Source organism: Triticum dicoccoides, chromosome 4B, assembly GCF_002162155.2.
Source record: "Triticum dicoccoides isolate Atlit2015 ecotype Zavitan chromosome 4B, WEW_v2.0, whole genome shotgun sequence".
Lineage (NCBI taxonomy): Eukaryota > Viridiplantae > Streptophyta > Magnoliopsida > Poales > Poaceae > Triticum > Triticum dicoccoides.
The window spans coordinates 664,770,863-664,778,850 of NC_041387.1; the positions used below are offsets into that span (position 1 = coordinate 664,770,863).

At 37.5% G+C, this 7,988-nt stretch overlaps 1 pseudogene; it reads left to right on the forward strand.

The window, feature by feature from the left end:
- The window catches only part of LOC119292182, a 13,394-nt pseudogene extending 5,678 nt beyond the window's left edge, over positions 1-7,716 (forward strand).
- The last annotated feature ends 272 nt before the right edge of the window (positions 7,717-7,988 follow it).

Consider the following 7,988-nt stretch of genomic DNA (forward strand, 5'->3'; position numbering starts at 1 on the left):
AAATGGTGCCTTCTGTTCCCCTGCCACGTATCCGGTCCAAATCATCGAGGTAATTATTCACATGTTGCTAACTCCGGACTGAAAGAAAGTTAGGGACAAAAATGAAGTGATCGTAACAGGTGGAGCTGTGGCTAGCAAAACGAGGGGGGAAATGGTACTAGTAGTTAGAAACACTGAGATGCATAGCGTTGTGGAAGTAGTGATTGCTCGGATAACCACACAAGTTTTCCCTTAAAAGGGGGGAATATTTCCTGCCAGACAACTATTTTATTTTGTAAAAGTTACATGATTCGAAATATCATACAGGCAGAATAGGTGTGAATAAAACCACCTGCTAATAACATTACATGGCTCACAAATCATGTTACTGCTGGACTGTCATCCAAATGGTACGAACTTAGCCCGAGCTATCATTTGCAGTTAGATGTATCCAAAGCCAAGGGCGCTCGTGCCTTTACACGCTGCAAGGAACATTTCTATGTTCAGTCGAATTGTCCAAGTACCACCTAAAAATCTTGATTTTCTTATGGTAATTTTGGTCCCAAATGCATCGGTTGCTGAAAGCATGATCAATATTAATGAAGGTACCCATCGATATTTTAACAGAACTTTTAACGGAAGAGATACCGGAAGTGTGTATCTTCCAATGGTACCCGGTAGTTGGAAGGGCATTTTCTTGTACTATAAGGGTTCTTTTCTGGAATTGGTAAATCTAGCGATTCTGGTAGCTATTGGTGAGATATGCACCAAATAGAGTGCTACCAGCTAGCTAATAGTGAGCTATGCACCAATAGGGTATTGCAAGCTAGCTTTATATGGACCAGGTATCTAGTGTATTCCACTTCTCTACTAGGTTTCCACTTCTTTACTAGGGTTTCCACCTTCATATTTCTGGCCAGGCCCCACCATGCGTTATCTTAGAAGAATCCTGCATATACATCATTTACACTTTAAGCTAATGTACTTACCAATTAAATATATATTTATCGCATCTAATTTAATTTCATTTCATAATTTTTTTACTTTTTTTATTTTAAAAATATGCAAAATAATCCAAAGTTTTTCAAAACTTGAAATAGTAATTTCAAATATAACCAATTTTATGCATTGAAATAATTAGTTTCACATGTTAAATATGTCTTGTATATCTGAAAATTGACCTTTTCATATATTTGGAATAATCAATTTCAGAAATAAAAACAACCAGTTTCACATGTTTGAAATAACCCATTTCCCATATTTAAAAAAGGACATTTCAATTATTTCATAAAACTACTTTCACGCATTATGAAAACTATTTCACTGATTTGAAAAATCCGGTTTCAATCATTTCAAGAGATGATTTCAACTCTTTCGTGAAACATATTCAAGTTATTTGGAAAAAAACTAATATGATACTTTTCAATAATAACAAATTTCAATTATTTTCAAAAGCTATTTTCATTTCAAAAATGATTTCAATTTTTTTCAAAAAACTAAATTTAATATTTGAAAACATCAATGTAAGAAAAGGCATTTAAATTTCAGAGCATACATTTCACAAAACATGTTAGAGTGAAACTCAAATAAAAAAAATCTATTTCAATTGAAAAAACTGTTTCACAAATTGTAATAAGCATCTTCCCGAGAACACTAAATATTGCACCATGTATTTGACTGAACTAGTTTTATATATATTGAAATAATCAATTTCACACCTTGGAACAATCAGTTTCACATATTTGAAACACTCGCATCTTTCATGTATTTGGAAAATATTGGTTTCTTATATTTGAAATAATCAATTTCACACATTGGAATTAGTGATTTCAATAAATCATTTCAAATATTTCAAGAAATTGCATAGAAATTTGTTTAATACTACATCCGTTCAAAATAATTGAAGTCCTCAGTTTTTCATAAGTCAAATTTTCTTATGTTTGGTCAATTCTATGGAAAAATATATCTTTATCCAGAACATGAAATTAGTCTCATGAGATTCTTCATGAAATATATTTTTGTATGATGTGTATCTCATGTTGTAGATTATAGCACATCTTTCTATAGTTTTGGTTATACATAAGCAAGTTTGAATTAGGACAAATGTAGAACTTCAATTATTTTATATAAAAGGAAGTATATTTTAAAAGTCTAATATATTCGAATTAATCAATTCCAAACTTCAAGTAATTAGATTCACATATTTGCAATTACCCGTTTCACTATTTCAAAAGAATTTTCTTAATTATTTCATAAAACTAATTCACACATTTGCTAAAAACTGTTTTCAATGATCTCAAAAACTCATTTCCATTCTATTGAAAATTTCAAATATTTATATTTTACATATCACTTTGTTTCACATAATTTGAAACTCTATTTACAAAAGTATTTGTTGAATCAATGTAATTAGCGTGTATTATGGACTATATCCAAGATTAACCTTGATCTAAAGATCTTATTGCTAGAATTACAAATATATAAAAAATACACAAACAAAATTATAGTTTAAAAGGTATGAATGATTGGATTTATCATATATAAAACAGAAGGAATGGATTTGTTGAGTTAGGGAGGAGAAAGAATGGATTGTTGTCTCCATATGGATGTACCATCTTGTGACCAAGCCTACTTCCTTTGATATTTTTGACAATTTACACATGTCAAAATTGTTTCTTGTATAAGTCAGAAAGCTGTAAGGATGTATTGCTATGTATTCAATCGGGAAAATGAATCACACTTCTATACGGGGCGAGTGAACTAATCTCAGGGTCCACGCAAGCGAAGATTTTTTCGCTATGACATACCCAGACCATTAAAAACCACTTGTGTTTTGTTTATCCTCATCAATGTGGTACTCACTAATTATCGATGTTTATGCTATCCTTCTTTCAAATGCCCAATGGAGTAAGTGAAATAATGTATTATTACATGTCCCTAGGGATGTGACGAGCATAGACAGAAATAATGATTAGCTAAGTGAGATATTCTATGTCGAATGAAGGACCTGGGGTTTCTGAGGTTTGAGGACCTTGAAAGTAATATCATGTGTTTACTCATTAGGTTGTTGTTCAAGGTGCTTAATCAGGGATGAGTTTGGCAAGAGTTTATGAGAAAAAAACATGCCTCAACACAATATCTTCAAATGATACCTTGTAGGAGATAAGCTGCTTAGTCTCCAATATCTAAGCTTATATAATATCGTACGCCGGGAAAAAGTTCTTCTTGCTCCGGCTCCGTTGAATATTGAGTTTCAAGTGGCACTCACTGGGGATTAGTGTACATCATGGTTACATCTAGTGTTCCATCGGTTGATGCTGACCATCTTATCTCAGACAACCACATGCTTATTGTCCTTTTCTAGTCTTAGATATATAAGATGGTTTGGTATGCCAAGTCTAAAATATGTAAACCAGACTATAATTGATTTTTAATGTAGTGCAAGTGTTTCTGATGAAAATGTGACAAACTTGTAGAACAATTTAAATATATAAGTGGGGGATGGGTGGGTTGGTTGGTTAGTTCTATCTAGATATTTTTTTATGTGTGAAACATCTATTAGAAAATAAAACATTTCTGAGATAGTAGAGCGTATATGAATACCTTTAGGGAAACTCTATGCAACAACACTATCACAAAACATATAATTGAATAACCACATGGTTACGAGTTCTGCAGCTGGAGGTGACGCAGGTAGCAGAGGAGTTGACAATGGTGAGCATGAGACATGGCAATGCCCACAACGCCATTGCAAAGGTGTGCGAGGCACTCGAGTCGCTCTGTCTCAAGGTGATCTCGACAAGCATCACCGCCGTGGCTAGTGGCATCATCCATAACATGTTCATTGAGGTAACCACCATTGTTTTAAGCATTTACCAACCAATTATTGTCTCCTATCGTTCTTTAAATTTCATGAACGAAAATAATTTCTCCCATCTCTTCCTCTCACTTACTCTTCTTCAAATTTCACTAACAAAAATAATTTCTCCCATCTCTTCCTCTCACTTACTCTTGATTTCTTTGAGGGATGTCACCACGTGAATGGCATCAAGTGTATGTTGGATTCCCAATGAACTGGTATACTAAAGAGTTATTTTCTACTATACTTCCCGTCTTCTATTTGTCTACAAATCATTCAATTTTCCTATGTTCTTATTTTTTTCCTTTGTCATTGGACGACTAAGATGAACAAACGTGTATGTACTAGATATACATCATGTTTTATAGGCACTAGGCATTAGTTGTTTTAAAAAACCATTATGGAAAGAAAATTAATATAATTTTTAGGAATGAGTTGCAGGTTTCATGGATAGTTTTTTTTTATAAAAAAAGCAAAATAGATTTACCATGAAATAATTTCCAAAAATTAATTATTTCACCCATCATCCTAACAGGATGCCAAGAATAAACAATAACCACTGAAAAAATATCATTCGCTCCTTGAATCTCCCCAAGTTCCTCTCATCTTTGATACCCGATCTAGCAGCAAGAGCCAAGGGAACTAATCTTCATTCATTGTTTAGTTCTGATACGTTCTTTGTTTGGAGTTTGTGTTCTTTGCGGTTGAAACAATGTCATATGGAATAGAAGCCTCTGCCTTTTGTCCCTCTCCTAGCAACACAATCATGCTCTACTCTATGGAGCCAATGGTTCTCAGGACTCGTCGTTTTATGATTTTGACCATCTTCATCATCAATTAGGAAAATGAGGATTGGTTTATCAATCTGCCTTGTAAGGTGTGTGTGTCCGGCATGGCCCATCAAACTATTTTAGGTTATCTCATCTTTGAGGTGCCCGACTCTTCTAAACGTATGAGGTTAGTCTAGCTTGTACTGGTTTGGCATTTTGCACATCATTGGGTACATGGAGAAACATCAAGATGAGGAGAACGAAATAAATGTCGGCCTAGAACATTTATAGGGCTTTCGGCTTTTATTGGGGATCTTATTTTTTATGTTTATTATATGTTTTTCAAAATACCATACCTTCCTTTATGAATCAGTAAAGCCAGATCATTGTTTGATATATTTGTCAATTATGCTTGATCATGTTGTGAGTTTATATGAGTGTATATCGTGGTCGTATATCCTTGCATGACAACTTGTTAGACATATGTGTGACTTGACTTACGCTTGTGAACACATGTGCTTGCTAGTGCTCTCTGGGAATGATTTTTCTCTGAAAGAAAAAAATGGGAGATCTATATCATGAATTAGGTCGTGGTTCACTAAGGCTATTTTGTGTTAGAATTAATCTGAGGCCATCGTCGATCATCCGAGGACCAAGAAATCACACGACACATGATATTGAGATTGGTTAACGAGGTTCACTGAACTCGGCTACATTCTCAGGACATGACTACGGGTGCTCCTCCCAACTACATAGTGACAACACCGCACACCGTCCACCAGGGAGCCAACACACGCCACCCCCCGCGTGTCTACTCTATTGTGTTTGATAGGTTACATCGTGTGTCTACCCCCATATTATATAAGAGTCCTAGAATACAAGTGTCCTACTAGGACACAACTATATACCTTGTCTACACATAATACGACTTCATGTCCAACTATAACTTACCTATACATAATATTCAACACAACTCCAACAAACTCAAACTTTATGAATATTCTTCACCACCTTGAATTCGTCTGTGTCAAACTTTCATATACATTGGACTTGAGTTTATCCCATCAGTACCGTTGCTATACCCAGACTCCATGTGACTCCACCTGCAACGATAGTCCCTTTTTTCTTGATCACAATAACACTTGAGAAAAATTAAGTTCATCTTTACTCTAGTTTGTGCTCTCAACTTTCGGAGTATCCATTCAACGCCATCACACACCAATCATCGATCTGCGTGAAAGTTAACTACCCACTTATAAGGTGTCACATATAAGTGTTATGTGAACTCAACATCACCGCTCTTTCTTGACCACCTAGCTGAAACCTGAAAGAATTTCACCATTGATTGTAGTCATCTAAGTCAAATTCACATTTGTCTCACAACATGTATGACCACCGGAGCCCTGACCCGTCTCCATGTCACGTCCTTACCTCACACCATGCCGCTATTACTGCGTCGAGGCTCTGCTACCCCAGTCGAGTCTCCAGGGCCACAAACCCACACCACTCAACCCCCGCCACAGAGTACCACCGATGACCACCGATCGATCATGAGTTTCAGTATTCATCAAACCACTGGGCTTGACTCCGAACCATGTATCACTCACCTTTTTTGGCTGAAATAGGCTTCGATTCTCCGGATCCTAACAATGTAGCCAATTAGCACCGAGTGAAATCTTTCATCAGACTCCATCTCCACCTTCAACATGAATCCATGATAGATGACCAGTCCACCCTCGCGCACCGTCAACTTCAAATTTCGTGTGTACACCACCTCGAATCAACCCCGCGCGATAGTCTTGTCAAAGCCACACAAGCCCTCAGGCATGTGCCACGTGTTTCCATGCCCCAGAAGTCAGTCACCATCAACATCACACTCCTATGTCATCATCGTCGATCCCACCGCCGCCTTCTATACTGACTGACTCATGCCAATCCGTCAAACTTTCTAGTCCGACCCAACCGAATTTGTTCGACCCACCCTGCACTATGACTGCTCGCACATCCCTGCATATCTTGAACAGCCTGTGTATGCATGATCTTGTACGACACAATGTCCTCCACTTCATATCATCTTTGAGCCCTCTCAGCAATCTTTGACAAAAAACCTGCAAACAACAAACATATCTCACGTGTGGCTATCTGTCTCGCACGGCGCCTCTAGCCTCCAACAAAGAAATCCAACACACCAACCAGCCAGCCTGGGCAACACCATTGCACGAAGTTCACACCGCACGTCGGCCACCTAGTCGCTAGCACATGCCGCCGGCTTTCCCTTGTACATGTGCTATTATGTTGGTATAAGTTACATTGTGTGTCTATCCTCATATTATAAAAAGGACTAGGATACAACTGTCATAGTAGGACACGACTTCATACGCTATCCACACACAATACGACTCCAAGTCCAACTGCAACCTAGCTTGTAGACTATATTCGAGACAACTCCAACATTTGGGATGTGATTTTGGCAAGGTTGTTTTGGCGAAGCTTCAATTTGAAAGACAGTCCGGACTGAGCCTAATGTTCGCGCAGTAGGAAAAGTCAGTTAGGCTAGGGCTGCAGCTGCCCAAACTATATCCCGACGTTTCTCTTGTTATTGGGTCTGTATATGTAGTTCAGCCCATAGATTTTTTTCATAGTGTTCTGTTCACTCCATCTCTCATGCCCAGCCATCTCCCAAAATCAGGGATCGCTGCCCTGACACTCACGATGTGTTCTCTCACACGAGAACATGTGTACCGTGCATGATCAGGTATTTTTTGGTAACTATACTTTTTGGGGGAGTTATAATATGCACAAATCTTTGTATGCACATACTTTGACAATATTTTGTGCCAATATTAGCAGCCATTTATATCATTTAGTATAATCTAATTATATTTTTCAGACGGAAGGAATGCATGGTGCTCAAACAATCAAGGAGATGATACAAACTCACTCAGACATCTCGATATGAGGAGAACCTCACTGATGTCTATGAGTCCGCCGGATGAAGATTAAGTATTGCAAATAATGCACTAATGAGCATCCCAACTACCTATGATTTAGTCATCTCGATGTGACTAATGTGCTTCCCAACCATGTCGATGCGCATCTCAACAAGCTATGCTCTAGTCTTTATCTTTATCTATATCTATACCTAATAATAAAGCGGCGATCGTTTCTTGTCGTACGTCATTGTCATTTATGCAGAAAAGTCCCTCTGTTTCTGAGAATTCAACCCGCAGTCCTTTTTAAGTGGATAACTGAGAAAACGTTTTGTTTTTACACAAAAGCCCCCTGCTTTTGTTAGAAATCAACCCACGATGCTTTACTTAGCCTGCTTCTCCGGCCGAACTGCGGGACGCGGCGGAGCTGCTTCTCTGGCTGACGTCGGA